The 21,313-nt window shown below is 31.8% G+C and overlaps 1 protein-coding gene across 2 annotated transcripts in view; it reads right to left on the reverse strand.

Moving 5' to 3' along the window:
- The window catches only part of LOC118187321 (uncharacterized), a 1,290,260-nt gene that overhangs the window by 369,444 nt on the left and 899,503 nt on the right, over positions 1-21,313 (reverse strand). The window lies entirely within an intron of this gene.

Genomic DNA, 21,313 nt, shown 5'->3' on the forward strand with positions numbered 1-21,313 from the left:
AAGCTATTTTGTTGGTCCGCAATATTTCTAGATTTTAAGGAGAATATAATCTTACATCCTTTTCCCCCTTAGATTGTTTTAGTTATTGCAGTTTATCTTACTAAAGATGTTATTAATTTCAATTAAAATTGAAGTCTTCCTGTTCATCTGAACTAGTTATTTAAGGAGATTTTATGAGCTCTGTAGCATGCAACAATATTTAACCAAAAAATATATTGTATTTTTAATATCTTTCTATTTGCATTATTATTTTGAATGTATAGAATGTTATTTATATGCTATATAAATTAGAATGTACTACTTTTGACTCTTTCGAAAGCAAGTTTTTAGCATATGTTACTGCCATAGCATATTTTTAGCATTTACTATACCAATACTTTAGCATATGCTACTGCTATAGCATATGTTTTTAGCATTTACCATAGCAATATTTTAGCACATGTTACCACATTAGCATATGTTGTATACGGTTTTAAAATGAAATTAATTAAAATTCCTTTAATTTTCAACTGGTTAATAAGAGTAAAATAAGTTTATTAAAATTTTAGTTTTTGCTCTCTTTGGAAACCTAGGGGGACTACAAGGGCAGGATTCGGCAACCACCTGTGGTCCGAAAATCACAGTTTGCAAAACGTTATTTTATATATTTAAGTTCGCGTTTTATAAGTATTTTTAAATAACCTTTGCTTTCAAAGTTCTTATTTGTCACTTTCAACGTGCGCTATCTGCGCTTTTGGACGTTATCGTGTTCCAAAATACTATTCCAAAGAACTCACAGTTTCCAGAAATTTTTCTCGCAAGAAGGAAAAATATTTCGGTCCAATCAATGCGATGAAGGAATGAAAAGAATATTTTTTTGATATATATGAACTAGGTTTCATTCACATATACATTTCCCTCAGAGCACATTTAACAGCCGTGGACACAATATATCCGCAGTTGGACGGCCGCTCCATCACCCCATCCTTCGTCGTTTTGTGGCCGGACAGCGGGCAGTCAACTCGATGACTTTTCTTGGTCATAAAATGCACATAGCGCTTGGCGAAGCAGAATGTAACAAATGTGAGAATGACATTTCTGAGGTGAGAACCAGAATAGAAAGCGATCTGAAGAAATTCTTTTTTTTTACGCTTCGAGGAAAGAATACTTTACGGAGCCCTGAAGGTTTCTTTCAAAGTAGTCTTATTTTTAAAACAAGATAATGATCAAGGGAGGAAGTTTTGGGAAAATAAATCATACTCGTTTGGGTTTTTGCAAATAAATAATAAGAATAATTTAAATTTCAGATTTATTTTTTCTGCTTTAATATACGAAATATGCCGCCCAGACGGGAAAGTGGTTAGGGAAACTGACTGCCGTACCGAAGGGTCCGGGTTCGAGTATCGGAGAAAGCATGGATATACATTGTTTGTCCCTTCACAGGAGGCAGTGGAGGCCCATCTGTAAGGGGCCTATATAATGAAGTGACTACCGCTTTTGACCTTAGTAGTGGCTAACGCCTATAATGGCTAGTAACCGCCATTGAGGTAAAGAAAAATCTTGACAATTTCGCCGCCGAGACGGAAAAGGGGTTAGGAAACCTATCTGCCTCCTGCACAACCTCTCTTCCTGTCAAAAAAAAAAAAAAAAAAAAAAAAAAAAAAAAAAAAAAAAAAAAAAGGTCGCAGCGCTATCTGCTTTTGTATTATAAATAAGTGCTATACAGAAATCTTTATTTTAAAGTGTACATAATAGATCGTGTAATTGGGTCTGAATGCTTCCAGTGGAATGAGAAACTAAATCTCTGATGGGATATTGAACTTATTAAATCCAGATTTTTAAGCTAGATAATAATTACCTCTTCAGTGTAAAAATTCTTGGTTTATTGTTTTGTACAGACAGCTAACCCTAACATTGCGAAGCGGTGGTTTTCAACACACAACATTTCTCAGGTGCCTCAAAATAGCATTACAAAATTGTATGATGGTTATTTTGCGTAGAGGAATTGAGTTCCAGTGTGTATTTAAAATAACTAACTAATTTTTTTCATTTATATCTGTACTATAACTTCTCTTTTTCGTTAGCTGTTACCAGGATGCAAATCAGGATGCTTATTAGGATGTTAACACTATTTAAGGGAGGGGTTTTGAATGTTTTATAGTCAGAAAATTTCTCTCTCACCCAGATCTGTTATGTTAGTATTCTAGCACTAGCTATTTTGCTAGCCACGACATTCATTGTCGCAAGGAGTCAAATGCACCGTTCGTTGGCAAGAGTATTGAACGCCATATAAAATACAACATGAAGTTAGCTCAGTTCCTCCCTAATTTTGAGAAAGAGCACCCCTGGAGGAGGGCTCCAGGGTATCCCATCTCTCTTCCCATACCACCAACTTCTCGATAGGACCTTCGGCTCGCCGCATATTTAGAGTACCCTCCATGCCGCACAGAGACACAATACATTTACAAACATCCATGACTTCTCCGGGATTCGAACCGGAACCCATCGGTACGGCACTCAGAGAAACTAAACACTATCCCGGTTGGGAGGCCGGCAAGCACTGACCCTGAAAATGGAGATATGGGAATTGTTCTTACCTATCCTATCAAGAAAGCCTGAAATGGTATGATTTTCACAAAGCCTCAACTGAGAAAGCCTGAAACGAGACACAAGCAGTTTTATGAATAGCGGTTTTGTAGCAGTGGTAATAATATATTATAAGGTATTTCTCCACTTCACTAGCGTGCCTTCGTGGTGTAACGGTAGCACGCTGGGCCGGTATTCCAGAGGTCCGTGGTTCGATTCCCGGCGAAGGCGGTTGCATATTTTTCATCTTTTCTGCTTCCAGTTAACCTAATGACTCTACAATATAAAGTTATGGTAATAATAATTAAAAATTATAAGTTTGCAAATGGCTTTGGATAATAATTTTTCTTAATGTTTTCGGATGAAGTTGCGTTGAGAATATGAATCTTATCATACGGAAGATACCATAAATAAGAAAACTTGACATCTAATAAAGTCATCCTCTAGTTTCAGCATTGTCTTCGGCTTCCTATATACAATTCAATTCAGTACATTGTTAAATTTGACTAAATTAAAAATTACTCTTGTTGATTTTCCTCTTTGTGAAAGGAAATGGGGATTTATATCATCAAGAAGTGTTAATAATAGTTTTGATTAGAAGGTTCTGTATGTGAACAATGCTTTACATCAAAACCCTCGCTTGAGAGTTCTGATTAGCGCTTTCTCTAGAAGGGTATAAAATTTTATGCTGCTTGCAAAGCTCAAATTCTTCTTCTAAGAGCAACGGCTATAGTTTTAAATATAAAGTTGTTTAAATTCATCATGCTCTAAAATTATCTTGATTGTCTCATAGCATTTAAGAATAAATTAATCATAATATTTTTATTTTCACGCAAAGTTGAAAACCATTATTCAATATATGTTAAAAGAAAATGTTTACTTTAAAGCTAAACATGCAATACTATTTAAAATTTTAAAATACGTGTCAGTAAATTTTAATAAATATAGCAATTATTTTCAATAACATTCATTCCTTATACATAATTCAACTCAATCAACATTAAACATTCTTATTTGAAAATTTCAAAAATTTAGAATAGGATTATTTAAGATGTGGTGGAAATTAATAGTTATGTTTGACACCATGTGGTAACAGAGGATCTATATACCATATTAACTCATTTTAACTTTGATGTGTATTAGTAATGAATAATGCAAATTAATAGTACAGATAGGAATTAATTTGGCAAGATTTGGCAAACATATTCCTGATATATGAACTAATATTGATAAACTGACAGTAATTATGATTATAACAATTCTGATTAACTGATGATGACTTTGAATTGTACTTTGACAATAATAATTCTCATAAGTTAATAATGTAAATTATTTAATAATCATAGTGATACAAGGTGACTTTATGATATAGTTTTGATAATCTGATATGAATTAACGAATAATAATCTGATATGAATCTGAATAATGTGATATGAATTAACGAATATGAAATAATTTTGGTAAAATGGCAATGATGTTGATTATAGTAATTCTGATTGACTGATGTAATAACTGATTGAAAAGAAGAGTTTTGATAAGGTGACAAAAATGGATAATTTCATGATCATAGCGATATAAGTTAGATTTATGATATAATTAGGAAAGCTGATACGAGTTAATGATCAGAAAAAAATATGAATTATTCTCAGTGATAGGAATTAATTTTAATAAGTTGTGTTGAACAGAGGACTTTAGAGGCTAAGAAATTTATTGGAAACATACGGTGTCTAGAGTTTTTACGCAATAATGACTATTTCAATGGGATAACCGTTACGCCACAACCAAAATATAGTAGGATGGTTATTTCAATTTGTTACAAATTCATACAGAAACTTTTAACAAACCGACTACTATTTAAGTTGCAGTTTTCACAGACTGAAGATTAAGATCAAAACTTCATTTTTTTATACCGTATAAAAATCATCACAAATGAATTGCAAGAATAAAAATTTTAAAAGCGCAGAAGACTTTTTTCTTTGGTTGCACACCAAAAATGAAAAATAAAATAAAATAGTAATAGAAGTAGATACTTTGAAAATATTCTTTCCGAAAAAAGTGCAACTCAAAACTACAGGCTATAAAAAACGTTTGATGATACCTGAGGGAAGACAAATTCTTGTAGAGATATCATATCACATTAGAAATAATTACATAACTTTCGTTTTGTCCTAAAATTAAGGTTGACATTCTTTTATTGGGAACTCTCTTTCTTTTATTACAGCATTATGTTTCAACTTTTCTTTAAAAAAAGAAATTTTCTAGTACAAAAAAATTAAATCAAACAGAAGTCTTTTCATCTTAAATTGGATGTTGTCAAAAGTCGTCTTCATTCTGAAGAAATGCAATTGGATTTATTTCGTATGTACATTTTCACTAAAACTGAGTTTAAGAGCATCGCTTTTAAAGAATCAATACAGTATAATTGAGACAAAATGATTCTGTGTAAACTGAATACATTATTAGTGCAAGTATTCACTCTTATGTTGCATATTTGCTTAAATGATTTTTAAATGATATATATACATTATGTTTACTGAGGTTGTATATATATTATATATATGAGCTGCATATATGTGAATGAAAGTGAAATATATCCAAACATATTTTTTCTAGATGCCAGAGAATTTAAATAATTTTTTAAATAGAACGTATTCTTTTATTTTCTATAATCATACTTTCAGTGGCTTAAGTTTGTTAGTTAGTTCTTCAGCAATGCCGTATTAGTGGTGACTCAACTTGGGAATGCATTAATTTCTACCACGTTTATCATTTAATGTAAAAGTATAATGCGTTTAAAATAAAAGTAAAATTCATTTAATGTAAAATAATTTAATGTAAATACTGCATTTAATGTAATGTAATTTAATGGGAATATTGCATTTCATGTAATGTAATTTAATGTAAATACTGCATTTCATGTAATGTAATTTAATGTAAAAAATGTATTAATGTAAAAGTAAAATGCATATATTCGATACGATTTTTTAGCTCAGAAGAATCTGTATTATGTTTGAGATAAAATTCTAAATAATTTAGGCATCCTCTAACTACTGCGCACACATATTATGTGTACTTAAAAGTGAAACAGCAAATAATCTTTATTCGTTGCTCCAATTTTTTAAAATCTGATATAAGATTTTTATACACTTAATTAAATATGTTTTGTCATAATTCGATTTTTACAGATTTTGCAGCATGTTGCTGTTTCTCTGTATGTTGTAAAATAGAAAGCAGAACGATAGCTCTGCTAAATATTTTGTTGCCTCTCCTTTTTATTTATGTAAACAAAAGCCTTTTCTATGTTTAGCATCTTTTTTTCTTTGAATAACTCGCAAAACCTTTTATTAAGTTTTGAAAAAATTCTTTAAAAAATTAAATTTAGTTCTTGAAACCTTTTTTACTTCCTTGTACGAAGTAAAAAGGAAGTATTGTAATCGCGAAAAGTTTCAGCCAGCATATTTCAACGAAAATATCCATTTTGACCGCTATCGAATGCAATTTAACGATGTTTTTCCGTGATGTCTGTACATAATGACAGAATAAAAGCCTCGTTTCCTCCAAAAAAATTATAAAACTGCTTTAAAATTAATTCTGAAGAGAATATATCGTGGCGTCTGTACGAACGTATGTACGTACGTGCGTACGTATCTCGCATAACTCGAAAACGATTAGCCTCAGAACGTTGAAATTTTGTATATAGGACTGCTATAACATGTAAATGTGCACCTCGTATTTTGGTTGCAATCGGCCGCACCAAACGTATGTAAATACTATATTTATATATATATATCCACTCTGTTACTCGGCACAGTGATCTCAGTTTCTTTACTCTTATATGTTTGTAAATTGTACATTTTTTGCTTTAAAAATGATTGAATTATGTTGTTCTTATCTTCCGGTTAAGGTTTTTATACCTTTCGTAATTCTGAAAGCAATATTTGTACAATTATCAACAATTTAAAAGCTGTTTAAGTGCGGTTAAGTTTTAAATAACATGGCGGACATATTTGTTTACATTTGAAACAGCAGAATTGTAGATTTGTTGCCAATCTAGAGAGACTAAGCTTCGCAACAACAAAAATAACGCCTTCCTTTATTATTGCGAATTAAATCATGCTTAATCCTTTCTGGAATTTTTTCGAGGAAATAAGTGTTTAAGATTTACTTCGTAATTTTTAATACAGATATTTTGAGTTTTTATGTATTTTTGCCTTGTCGCGAAGTGACAACTGAATTAATTGAATGAGAAATACTCAATCGTCTGTGAAAAACTGTTTCTTTTCTGTTTTGTTTGCTTAATTTATTTCATACATCGTTCTAGCTTTGTTATAGTATTTGAATAGAATATGTGGCAACGATAAGATAATTCTTCAAATGATATAAATTTTGTGCATTCAGAGTGTCGTTATAGTAAACAAATATAGTGAATTTTAAAGAGTGCATTTATTCTATTGTGGTTTATGCGCTGTCGACGAAGTAGATTTAATTCAATCCAATCAATTTCAATGAAATTCAAGAAAAAAATGCGCATAATTTAATATTCCGTACAAGGAAGTTATGTGGTTTACACAGAGTTTTTATTATTTCTTTTTAGCTTATCACAGTCAATGTTATACAGAAAAAAAAATCATGAGGTTAGTCAAAATCTTTCCGCATACAGATCGCGAGTGTGGATGTGATTACTATTCAATCTATTAGGTTCTGACTATGAATGAAGTTTGAGTATGGTTCAGATTACTAGTCTATGATTATTATTACTATTCTTGACTGTGCTGTGGTTGCTGCTTTTGATTGTGAATATGATTCTGATTTTTGTTCTGTCTACTAGGTACTAAATTACTATTTATGTAAATCAGTTTGTGCCTTAGTGAAACTGTCCTTCTTTTGTTTCCGCTCGCCTACTAGCCTTATCCTTCTAACTTATTTTGTGAGACTTCACATAATTAGCTCAACTATTATGGCACAAATAGCTTGCACTGGCAACTATTACTGTTCGTTTACAAGCGATCTACGCATCGTGGTCGTTGTTGAAATAAGCAGCTATGCTAGAGCCAAAGTCAGCTTAGCCAAAGTCAAAACGTCTTGTTGTGTAGCAAGTAATTAGAGGTAATTGATTATAGCGGGAATTTCGGTACCTAAGACTGATTACGATAAATTGTATGTCATTTAAAGGAGTTTTGCTTGTTTTAGGGTTTTACAGAAAGAAATAATTAAACAATTGTTTGAAAACTTATTTTTAACATTCTAAATTTAGTAGAATAAAAATTTTAAATTACATTTTAATTGTTTTTATGCTTGAAAATAAAGGTAGTAGCGACGATGATAAATCGCTTTGTCAAACGAAAGCTTAGAGTTTTATCAAATATTTGATTCATTTAAGTAAATTCCGTGTTTTGACTGAATGGAGATCTTTGGCACTTTTCTGTGATTTGTATTTTAATCTCCAATAGTAGCACTTTTACCCGTCACAGATATTACTTAGTTTACAGCCTAAGGTTTACAGACAACCTTAAGATATATCCATCTTAGAGACATGATCTAGATAATCTGCAAAAATTATGAGCCTGCAAAAACTATAAGTAGTATAACTAATTCTAAATACTAAAACAGTGTCAACATAAAATTTGTTTTGAAGCGAAAAATTCATTATGAACTATCATTAGCATTTCTGACTCAGCGGAAAAAGTACTATTAAAAGTGAAAATTTAAATGGTGAATATAAGTTCAAGGCCATAAAAACCGGTTCAAAATTGTGTATCTTGGATTTACACTGTTAATTTATCACGTATTTATTAAACATTATACTTTAGAGTTGTTATAATGATGACGTACTATGCCAAATATTCCATTACAATGACTAATGCAATGATAGACGAAGATGATGATGGAGCTGGTGCATAAGGATGGATATGCTCCAGCTCCACTGGCTGATATAGTTCTGATATATTCCTATCATTAGTGATATACTTCACTAATAACTGGTTTGATACAGTGGCTAGAGTAGTTTACTAATAACTGGCTGGAACTGGCTGGATACAGTTCACTAAAAACTGGCTGGATATAGTTCACTAAGAACTGGATGGATATAATTCACTAACTGGTTGACATAGAGGGGTATGGTTCTCTAATAACTGACTGATATAGTTCTTTACTTATGGAAAAACACACTTGAAGTTGTTATTTTTACTTATCTCATTTGTCTTTAGTATCTAATAGTAATATTAGGACAAGTCCACGAATTTTATCGTGGATTGCGTCTGTCTTTGGAAATAGCCCTGGGCACTTCAGAGTAAACAGTACAACATTTGCCTAGTTGCATTCCAGTTTGAAAGAGATCCCCTAGTGGACTTGACCAGTGCTATCTGATCCCTCTTGAGAAGACTTTCGGCTAGTCGGTCATTTTAAAGGCTTCCATGCCACAAAGATCCTATACAATTACACACATCCAATCTTTTTCTGGGAGTCAAATCTGAGCCTAACTATACAGAACCCACCAACGCTAATCACTATAATGTTATCACTCGAATATGCTACACTTTGTGCAATCACAGTGCTGCTTTATTAAAGTAAGCATATTTATCTACGCTAGAAGGAGAGAAGTGATCTCATTATTCTATTAAAAAAGCTTACATTTCACTTAAATGCAATACAGCTGATCACGATGAAAGAACTGACAATCTATTAGCTGAGTAACAACAAACTTGAGAAAAATAGAGATTTTGTTATTGGTGATAAACTAAGGACAAGATGAAATGACTGTTAACAATGAGAAGTGTTATTACATTACTCTTATTGAAATTTCGATTCTTTCGATTATAACGGAAGAAAATATTAACAATTCATTATAACTGTTATATATTCATTATAACTGTAACTGTATGTTATTATAACTGTACTAAGATACATTATTTGCGTTACATAGAAATCACGTGATAGTAATTAATTTTGTAGTGACATACTTCAAAAAGACTTATAATCAGGACCGGATTTAGATTTCAGGATATTCTAACCTATTTGAGATATGGGCGCTCATGAGTCAATTTTTTTATATGTGATATGCAACAATTTTTCGGGGGCCACCAAGAACGTGGGAGGCCTTAAGCTATTAGCTTGTTTAGCCTGTACACTACGCAGAGAAAAATGACAATTATATATCTCCCGTTCTACTGGGCAGATTGTTGAAATTAAAACTGCGTTTATCATGTTTCAAAAGCAGGACTTAAGACATATATTAGATTTATATATAGAATTTTTCTAATATAAGTATTTTGACACAAAATCGGACTTTTTCTGAAGTAACATATAAATTGTTTTCCATATTTCGATTTCATGACTCAGATTATGCCAAACTGCCAAGTTTTGTAAAAATCACATGAGTAGTGTTTAAGAAATTAGCTCTCAAAATTTCAGCTCCTCCATGTTCATGAATCTTGCATGTGTTTATTAATATCTCTTTTTTATTAAATTTATTTGATTCTTTCTTTAACATTTCGAAATTTAAGTTCATTCCAAATAAAATTCACCCATCTTTTATGATTTATTTTTCAAAATTTTTATTTTAAAACAAGTTTTATAAATTTTTCGTAAAACATTTTAAATTATATCCTATAAAACTTTTATTATCATCTTAAAGCAGGTGTATTTCTAAGCATACCTGCAAAACATTAGAGTATTTTTATTCAAAATTTCCTACGATATACGTGAATTTACATATTGGCGCGTTTTGAAATTTGGCGTATAAGCGATAATAACGAAAATGTGGTGTACGCACTTTGTTAAAAGTATTTGAAGTGTGAACAATAACTATTTTCCCGTTCTTGAACAAAGAAAAAAGCAAAGCAAAATAGGTTGCTATAAATTAAAATGTTCGCCAAGTGATTATTCTTGGCGCAAACTGAAAAAAAATTAGCCAAGATGAAGTTTTAAATTTCTCATCAAAATTACGAAATTTAATACCTAGGCATAATTTGAGTCGTGGAATAGAAATATGGTAAACGATTGGTATGTTATTTCAGAAAGAGTCCGATTTTGTGTCAAAATACTTATGTTAGAATAATGCTATATATGAATCTGATATATATCCTAAGTCGCACTTTCGATACATGAAAAACGGAATTTGAATTTCGACAATCGGCCCAGTAGAACGGGAGATATAGAACTGTTCTCTTTTTTTTTTTTTTTTTCCACAGTGGACGTAAATCCCGAAGTGATTACAATCTTATTACTGTTTTGGGATTTTCTGATCTTAAATTGAGAAGTGATTGGGCGTTCTTACAAATTGCAGTTAAAATTTTATAATTTATTCTCTTTCGTCTTGAACATGGGCTCCCTCTAAAAGAAAAATACATGGTGAAAGATTATTTTTTATAGGAAAGTGTATTAAGGCAATAGAAAAACGTAAGAAACAATCTTGTATGAAATATCTAAAATTGCCGTAATTAAGAACAAATTAAAAATTTTTAAATCACTATTAAGTAGCTTCAAGAAATACAGATTCATTACGTTTTTTGAAAATTGCAGAGATAACAGGAATATATTGGCACGTAATTGATTGATTGTACAGAATTCGGCCATCGCCTTGACAGTGCACGGATTAAAAGCAATAACTTTTCCGTTACAAGATTTAGTTTATTTGCTTTAATTTCTTATCTTGGTTTTTTTCATCTGTTAATTTGTTTTTTCTATTTTTTAAAATCAAAAACAAACCCTTTCTTCCTTTTTTAAGCATCAGCAATGCAAAAATTAAACAACTACCTAGTTAAAAGACTCTTTTTAATTAACGCAGAAATGAAGCATCCATCTATCTTCAGGAAATCAGCCTTCCAAGCAATCTCCTTTCCATCAACCAGATTTGATTGTTCAGTTTTAGATAACTTTTTTGTCTTTTCTCTTCTCCTTCTCATATCTCTACGTAAAACGATATCGAAATTCTGTCGAAAGAAAGAAATAATTTTCTGTTTGGTTAGATTACCTGATTATGGCAAAGCAGACGAGGGCTATCTTCCCAAAGGGAGAGATGCTTCATGGAAGATTTTCTAAACGAAACTGGCTCGTATTCATATCACACTTGGACAAAACCACGAAAACTAACCATGCAGCTTAGTCCATTCGCCTGGATTAGAACTCGGGGCGAATTACCAGTATTAGCGTTCTTTAACCGCTCGGTCACTGGTGGGGCGACATATGAATGAATACTTTATTACTAATATGAAAAAGAAATATTTGGGAGGAAGATGAAATGACGCATAAAATGTATAAGCAAAATACGTATAAACGATTTTGGTTAGTTTGATTATGCCGAAGAACACTAGAGCTATCTGCTTGTGGAAGGGATGCCTCCATGACGGACTTTCTAAGAGAAACTGGCTCGTATACATGTTACACATAGGAAAACCACGGAAACGCCCATGAAGCGAGACCTTTTGCTTGAAATCGAGTCCAAGTCAGTGGTGTCTACCAGTGTTCAGCGATTTTATTGCTCGGCCGCTGGTGGGCCAACGAGGTTTTACAAATAGAAACAATGTGAAATTTCTCCACAGTAAAAGATAGTATATGGCTTTATAAAGATTGACATACAAAAATATTAGCTTTAGAACGTTATTTGTTTAATGCTTTTTAGTTTCAAAATGGTTCAATAAGTTAATCTGAATGAAATATTTTATTAAGTTAATGTGAATGAAACATATTATTATTAGCATGAATAGGAATGATTCGAGACAGAGAGGAAATGACGCACAATGTTAGAAACGTATAACTGGAATACAAATAAACGAAGCTTTACTACTGGTAGAAATGAGACATTTCTCCATACTAAAAGACTGCAGAGTAAGCTATAATGAGCACTATAAAGATTGAAATACCAATATTAAATACTAGCTTTAGAATGTTATTTTCGTTTAAATCTATTCAAATATTTTTTTCTTCCAGAATGATTCAATAGGTCAGTGGTACGCAAACTAGGGGTCGCCAGATTTTTTTTGGGGGTCGCCAAATTTTTATGAAATGCATTTTGCCTGCATGCTGCATACCATACAGTGTACATATAAAGAGTGAAACGCCGTCACTCACTGTTTATTTGCAATTTCATGCTGTCCGCTCTTTCTTTGACCGTAATGCGTAATGTATGTAAAGTGTGAAGACGCAAGTTTTTCACTCCGGTAGATAGCGCCTTGTTCGCGGTAATTCGCCAGTTTTACTGTAAAGTGTTTCCTGAAATGTCACGAAATATCGAGTCAGAAGTCATAAAACGCATACAAAATTCATCTGTATTTGCTTTACAACTGGACGAGACTACCGATATTACTAAAATGTCACAACTAATTATTTACGTTAGGTATATTTTTAATGAAGATATAACAGAAACGTTTTTATGTTTCAAAAGTTTGGAAGGAAAAACAACTGGAGAAAAAATATTCGAAGTAATAAATGAATATTTTGAAACAAAGTCCCTTACCTGGGCAAACTGTGTTTCGGTTTGTACTGATGGTGCTGCAGCATTAACAGGTTCGAATAAAGGGTTCAGAGGCTTAACTCAGAAGGTGGCGCCTCATATTGTATTTAATCACTGTATGATTCATCGGCAAGCTCTTGTTGCAAAAGAAATGGATGAAGAGTTGCACAACATTGTACAAGACGCTGTTAGTTCAATTAACTACATTAAATGCAACAGCCACAACAGCCGTCTCTTTTCTATACTTTGCAATGAGATGGGTTCAACGTATGAGAGATTACTGTTACACACCGAAGTCAGATGGTTTTCACGTGAGAAAATACTGCGACGGATATTTGATTTGAGAAATGAAGTGTACATGTTTTTAATCGAAAAAAAACATAGATTGGCAAGTTATTATATCAATGAAGTTTGGCTAGGGAAGCTGAGCTATTTCGTTGATATTTTCGAAAAACTTAACGACTTAAATCTGAGCTTGCAGGGTGAGAATTCAACTATCATAACTTCAGCCAGTAAAATTCAAGCTTTTAAGAATAAGCTTAGTCTCTGCCAACTTAATAAAAACAACATCGACATGTTCCCTTGCTTTAACGATTTTATCAAGGAAAATAATATAGATATATTTGCATTTAAAAACATCATTTCCAATTACATTGAAATGTTAAAGGAAAAAGTTTCGAGAAGATTCGAGGATTTTCCTGAAAACGATCTTGGTTGGATTCGTGATCCATTTTCCTTTGACATATGCAGTTCAACTCTTCAAGTTAGTTATAAAGAACAATTGATAAATCTAATTAGTGATTATACTCTTCGAAATCAATTTAAGACTGAGCCTTGTCAAAAATTTTGGCTATCCGTGGTAAAACAATATCCCGTTTTATGCAAGAATGCCATCAGCGTGTTAATACAATTTGCATCAACGTATTTATGTGAAACTGGATTTAGCAAACAAGTTTCAATAAAAACTAAATACCGCTCGCGTTTAAACCTGAAGATGATATGCGAATTGCAGTTAGCAACATACATCCAAACATTGATGAGATAATTAGAAACTTGCAGCCACATACGTCTCATTAAAGGGCAATTTACTGATTTTTGTGTTATACAAAAAGTATTTTCTTAAAATTATAAATAAAATTAATATGAGTCAGATATGATAATGGTTTTATTGGATGAAACGAAAGAAATGCGCGAAATATACATCGTATTTGTGAACATTTATCTCTAGCGGTCGCCAAAAATTTTCTCTCTACATAAGGGGTCGCAGTCGAAAAAAGTTTGCGCACCACTGCAATAGGTTAGTGCAGGGATTCTTAAACTGTGGGTCGCGATCCCCTTGGAAGTCGCGGGACCTGCAGCAGAGGGTCGCCAAAATTTTAGCAGTTTTGATATTTCTTTAACTTATTATAATAATTTTCCAATTACCAAAAATTTTTACACAATGTATCCGAAAATAGATAAAGATAAGAGAGTACAAACAAAGAAAAAAACTAAAACGTTTCGATGCATTCTTTTTATAATATAAACATTCATTTTCCTTGCTTTGCACGTGACGCTGTCATTTCTTCTATTACTTATTTAAAATTTTCACATTGTTCTATGTCTTAAAATTAGAAAAAGTTAATGACCTAAAACTGCAATAATTGCAGTACAAATGAAAAAATTTAAAGTTTCACCCACGCGTGTGTCGGATTTGCGCAATACTTATGGGGTCCCACAAAATGTTTGTAAATATTATGGGGTCCTGGGGGTCGCGAAAAATCTTAGTGATAAAAAAAGGGGTCGCGGCTGAAAAAGGTTAATAAACCCTGGGTTAGTGTAAAGAAAATTAGCTGTTATTGTTAAGATGAATAGCAATTATTCGAGAAGACAAATATGACGCATAGATATTATTTTAAACGCTATACATGTTAAATAATATAATCGTATAACGTACGCGCATTTAAAACATATAAATGAAGCGTCAGTAATAGTAAAAATGTAAAATTTATCCGCAGTAAAAATCCATGGTTTAGGAATGGTCAATGAAATCTGGGTGTTTACTCTGTGCTTAATCATTTAATTTATGATTTCAGTTGATTTTGTTTTTTTATGTCTTTTGTGATTCATTTTTAAACTGGTTTTTGGTACCCCGTTTTACAGATTGTTTACCACACATTATTTTTGCGATTATAATAAGATATTAAAAAATAATGTTTTCAGAATTTGATATAATATTTTAAACTTAATTTAACTGGCCAACCGAGATAGTGGTTAGTGACTCTGACTATCGTACGGAAGGAATGTTTTGATATCATATTTAATATAATGTGAAAAGGCATCATAAAGCCTTCATATGGACAAAAGCCTCTAGTCACACGTCGACTGCCACTTATTTAACATAACAAAAAAAAATCGGAAACAGAAATAAAGTGTATCCCATTTCAAAAAATACTTGCAAAATTACCTGACGCTTCTCCTATGAACTTTTGCATTTTCTGTTTGTTAAAACGAGCGTTAATAAAACGGCATAAGAACGCTGAACGGACTTTGGAAAACGAACGAAGAGGAATGGAATAAAATTGACATGAAGATGCTAAGAAAATGTTTACTTTTATGAAAATTTCGAGCTAGAGCTACATCCAAGAATCAATACTATCAGATAGAACAAATTAACCGCAAGAAATGCGTCCTTTATGCATAATTAATTATCAAAGTCGTTTCCATAAAGTGCTTTCCGTATCAAGACATTATAAGTGGAGTGAACGATAAACGTACACCAGTACCAACCCTAGTTCCAGAAAAGTTGAGCTAACAACTATTATAAAACCTGGAAGAAAAGCCTTGCCCTGGAAGGTCTGTTGAGGTCGACAATAACGCATTGCACCCCACCCCCTGTGAAAGAAATTCCGTCATTGTTGAGAAACTAGTAGAGAATGGAGGAGAATATCTTTTGGATCAAAAAAATAACTTTATCTTAATTTAAAAAATAAAAGAAGTATAAAAAACCACATTATCTATGGGATGATATCATATCTTCATTTTTGCTTTTCTGTATTCTACAAATTAAAAAGTATGAAACAGAATATATAAAATGTATTAAATTACACAGTTTTACTTAAATACACGAAACAATCATTTTAACTGTCATAAAGCGTTTATCATATATAACTAAAAATAACATTGTAGGGTTCCCAAAATTATAGGAACTGTATTTGAAATTAAAAAAAATTCAAGGAAAAATGAAGTGAGAATATATATAAATGACATACATTGGAATTCTTATATTTCATTATTTGAAATTTATCTTCGCAAATTTTGCTTTTTAAAAGTCCCCATTGTTAAGAGCTTCATAATTTTATTCTCAGTCATATATTACGAAGATTATTATATTAGCTCAATTTTTTTTATCTTTTAGTTTATTAATTGAGAACGACTTTTAGAATATTTTATTCATATCGTAAAGTTAATATATATTCACATCACTTTCGTATTTTTCGAAGTGTTAAATTAAAAATGTATGAATAAAAAAGGCTTTTATATATGTATTCTAATAAAGGTGTCAGTTATTATGATTTCGTATTTAGAACAATGTTACATTCCTTCTGTTCTGTCTTCCATTAAGTTTTATATTAATATTTTTGTAGTTTTATCATTGTTGTTGTTTTCTATACTTTCCTTTGCAAAGGAAATGAATTGTATACTATCTTGAAACAGCAAACCCATTTTAGGAATCTTTGCTTTAGTATATTTATTTGTTTTATTCGTTATTTTTCGTTTAAAACCCGCTTTCTTTCAGAATGATTCAATAAGCTGGTTCTCATTTTTCATTTCAAAATGTAAGTATATTAATGTGATTAAAGCTCTCCTTCGGGAATAATCTTCCTCTTTCCAAACGTTACATACATCTGACTAGTTTCTGCCTTTCTAATATTATTGCATTTGTAAAAATCCAATCATTGGATTATTCCCATTTGTTTCATTCTCTTAAACATTTTCGCTTAGGGGGGGACCTCAAGCTTTCAAATAAATATTTCATTTTCTCAAATGATTATTTCTTTTCAATTGAATTTTGTTTTAAAATATCAACTCTATTGGATTACTTGTTTTCACTTCAATAACTTTTGCTTTTGAGACTTACGTAAAATAATATGACAATAATAACGTAAAATTTAAATTTTCTTCATGAAACTCTTCCAAGTGATTTAAGATTCTCTCACCTTTTAAGTTGATTTTTAAAATCTTTTGCGATTATTTAAAAAAAAATCGTAATGCAGAAAATATATAACATTGAGTGTGTCCGAGAATTTATTTTGAACGTTTAAAATGAATCGTCGGGAACAATGGATTATTTATCTATTTATCTATCATATATTGATGTATGTTTATGAAAATAAGTATTTTTATCAGAATAATAGCTATTTCGGGAGTTTTAAAAATGTGACATTTATCTATTTCATTTGAAAATACTAATAATGAACTCCTAATAGAAAATTTTGTTAATACCCGTCGCTTTGGCATTTGGAATATTAAAGGAAAATCTGTATATAAACGTTTTGCCATTAAGTTTTTGAAAATTGAAATCTTTTGCTTTCATACTTATTATAAGACTTAACAATGTTTGATAAAATTTAATGGCAATAGAAAAAAAAAAGGTAGTGCGGTTTATAGAAATTAATGAAATCGTCATGTGAAGCGATATCAGTTCTAATTTCAAAGGACCTAACATCATCGTCTTTTCAGTTGCATTAAATATTTCATCAAATTATGGAAAGGATTTCGATAAATTTCTATGCTAATACGAATGTATATATATATAAAACATTAGCATAGCATGTATGTATGTATTACTTTATAGTAATTTAGTTATTATTTTATACTAAAATGTGAGTCGTACAAAAATATTTATACTAAAATATACATTTATATACATATACAATAACTATATGTTTATATTAAAACATAAATGCAATATTAAATTCTATGCCCTACAATAAGAATTTTCCTCCTACGAGAAGGAAAGTTCGAATATCGTTGATGGTTAGTTTTAATTGCAAATTCGAGGATGGCGACTCTTAGAGAAATATTTATTTCGCGACAATTATGAAGGCACTAATCGATGATATGCGAGAGCTTACTTCAGTACTAATTTGGTCGGTTTATGTGATTACGGCAAAGCCTCGAGGAGAATCTGAGTAAGGGATGCATTCGTGGAGGACTTTCAAAGGTAAACTGGCTCGTATTCGCCTTACACATAGGGAAAACAACGAAAACGCCCATGCGCCAGCCCTTTCGCGGGATTCGAACCTTTACTTCAGTACTGAATACGGAGTTTAAATTATTATCAAAAATAGCCAAAGCCTATCTAGTATATTCTTAAATGAAAATGAACCCGATCTTTTATTAAATATGATTTGTTATTAAATGACAGAAAGTTTTTTAAATCTTAAACCTGCAAGTTTAATATGAAAAACTGGAACAAGAAATATTAAAACATTAAAGGTTAAACATTTTCTTGCACTCTAAGACTTCAGATAGTAGTTCCGTACCACAAAGAAGAATTCAATTACTAGCCTTGTTTCGTGTTTATTTCATCAAAATTTTCCATCTGAAGTTTTTGCTATGTGAATTACATGTACGTTTTAGTTCAAACGTATAGTAAGCAAACTAATTTCACTAAAGAGCTTGGCTGGAACAAATAGCAGGAGCTCATATATTATGCTTCAGATTTCTATATCAAAGCAATGCTTTTTTTTTAATGGTCGGGTGCTTTATTTATTTGCCATTAGCCTTGCGCCACTACAAGGGCCGAAAGTGTTGGCCATTTCATTATGGAAGCTCCTAATAGCTGGCCACCGTTGCCTTTTACGAAGGGACGGACAGCTACAACCATGCCTTTCTCCGAGATTCTAACCCGGGCCCATCGCTACGGCAAGTCAAGGTCACTAACCGGCTGGGCAGCATAAAGCAATACTATTTGGTGTCGTTTAATAAAAATAAGCCCAGTACTTGCTTGTTACGGTAGTCACTGCGCATAGCAGCCTAAGATAGAAAAACTAATAACCTAATCTGAAAACGTGCAACTCCAAATGTCGCCGATTTATTCAGTAACCGCTTTAACAAAAAAGTAAAGGAAATTTTTTTGCCTATCAGTATCAGAATGGTAAAATCGGCGAACAATGGTAGTTCGACCTGGGTTCGATTACAAGCGAAGGGACTAGCAGCATGAGTATTTTCGTGGTTTTCTCCATGAATCAACATTTCTAAAGGATTCAAATTTTAAAGTCGCAGCAGAGGCATTTTAAATTTCTCTCATATATATATATATATATGTGTGTGTGTGTGTGTGTAATGATTTTAAAATGCGTAGATAAAGACACTGGAACTTTTAAGAGCTTAGATACTACGTAGATGACCGAGAAGACTGTAGTGGCTTGAAGGTGGCGGAGTGGAAAGCATGATGACGCAGTTTAGCACAACGTCTCTTGAAAAATCCCAATGTTTATTTTTTTTTTACGTATCATTTTGCAGATAGCATGTTTCCTAATTATATTTGAATACAGTAAGTTCCAATTTGAAGTACGACGTCGTCTTAAGCAAGTAAGCAGCAACATGGATGAAAAGCCATTAACAGAGCGTATGCGAAAAAAGGCATAGAACTTCAGAGGAAGAAGGTTGGGAAGAGGAAAAGTTTTAGTTCAGAGTTTTGGTTTGCAATTAATTTGATTGGACAAGAGGTATCTGCATTAAAACGTTACGTAAGATAGACAAATCTGGAACCTGTGAGAAGAGATGAATTTAGGGGCAGATCACCAAATTTAGAATGTTAATTTTTAGGTCGCCAAATATTTTTTGAAACAGCTATCGTATTTTGTTGTATCTTACATATATATGCAATACATATACATATACGTATTGCATATCTTTGTTGTAAGTGACATACAGCATCTTCCGAAAAGCAAAACTTTGACAACTTGATACCTTTAAGCGCTATAAGCATCTATTCATTATTTGAAAGTGAGACACCGCAGAAGTGATTTGACACAAAAGCTAAAAGTTGTTTTTATATGCGTTATAAACGTTATTTTAAATTTAAAGTGATAAGCCACAAAACAGATTCGACGCAAAAGTTTTATATGCATTTAGCACAGAGATAACCAACTTGTGCATGCATATATATGATCGGGTTTTCATTTGAGAAGTAATATACAGGAAACCGGATTGAAGGCATAGTGAGGATCCAGAGAAATAACGTTCTCTGGTGCGTAAAAAAAGTTCTGCAGTCTTTGTACATTTAAGTTCCATTTTTGATGCATATGTTAGTGTATGGGCAAGAATGGTGTCAGATTAAAAGTTACAGCTACTTGAATCACCGGAAACAATATTACTAGAAATTTCGGAAAGGGCAGGTGAATTTCCATGAATTTCGTTTTGTTGTGAGAGGAAAATTTTAAATAAAGTTTTGCATGCTATTGGATCATGGATGTTTCTTTGAATAATAAGTTGAAATAAGCACGAAGAAATTAACAATTTATTGGAAAATAGGCAAAACAGATAGTACACACAGTAAAATAATGCCTGGAAATAACTCAAAGAGAAACGGATATTTCGTAATTCCTCTTTAACACAAAAAATATGTTTTGTAAATTTCCTCAAACCATTCTGAGGAGGTAAATTAACTTTTTTAAGTGAAAGATAAAGGATGTAACATAAATTAGTAAAAAAAATCATATGTGATCTAATGTAAATTTTCTGCAAAATGAAAACGGTGTTTTTTCTTTTAGAGACATTACGTATTTTTTGAAAGCAGGAAAGATGAAAAATTAGCAAAGCTTTCGCCAGGGATCGAACCGCGGACCTCTGGAATACTGTCCCAGTGTGCCACACCACGAAGGCTCGCCAAGAAGGTGGGAGAAATACCTTATATACTCCCCCCTTTTAAAGGGTGACTGGGGTTTTAGAGGACTCAATTAAGCGCTGAGCGTACAGACCACTACAGCACGAAGGCTCGCTAAAAAGGCAGGAGAAATATCTTATATTCTTAGCTTTGGTAATTATTACAAAATTACAGATATTAATTTTTTTTCATAATTTATTTGTTCATTTAAAATATAGAGAAACTAAACATTAAAAAATATTTTTTTAATCAAATTTAACACACAATAGTGTTCAAATAGATGTACCTGCTTTTTTCAATCAAAGCTATATAACCTATGATGAGTATATATTCTTGGAAAGCATTTTGAAAAACGCAAAGAAAACTAGATTCGATATTTTCTCAGGAAGAAAGGTTTCTGCTGCTGCTTTCGAAAGGTAAGT

The sequence above is a fragment of the Stegodyphus dumicola genome, chromosome 10 (assembly GCF_044657685.1).
Source record: "Stegodyphus dumicola isolate Sdum_Otavi_A_Nest chromosome 10, ASM4465768v1".
NCBI lineage: Eukaryota > Metazoa > Arthropoda > Arachnida > Araneae > Eresidae > Stegodyphus > Stegodyphus dumicola.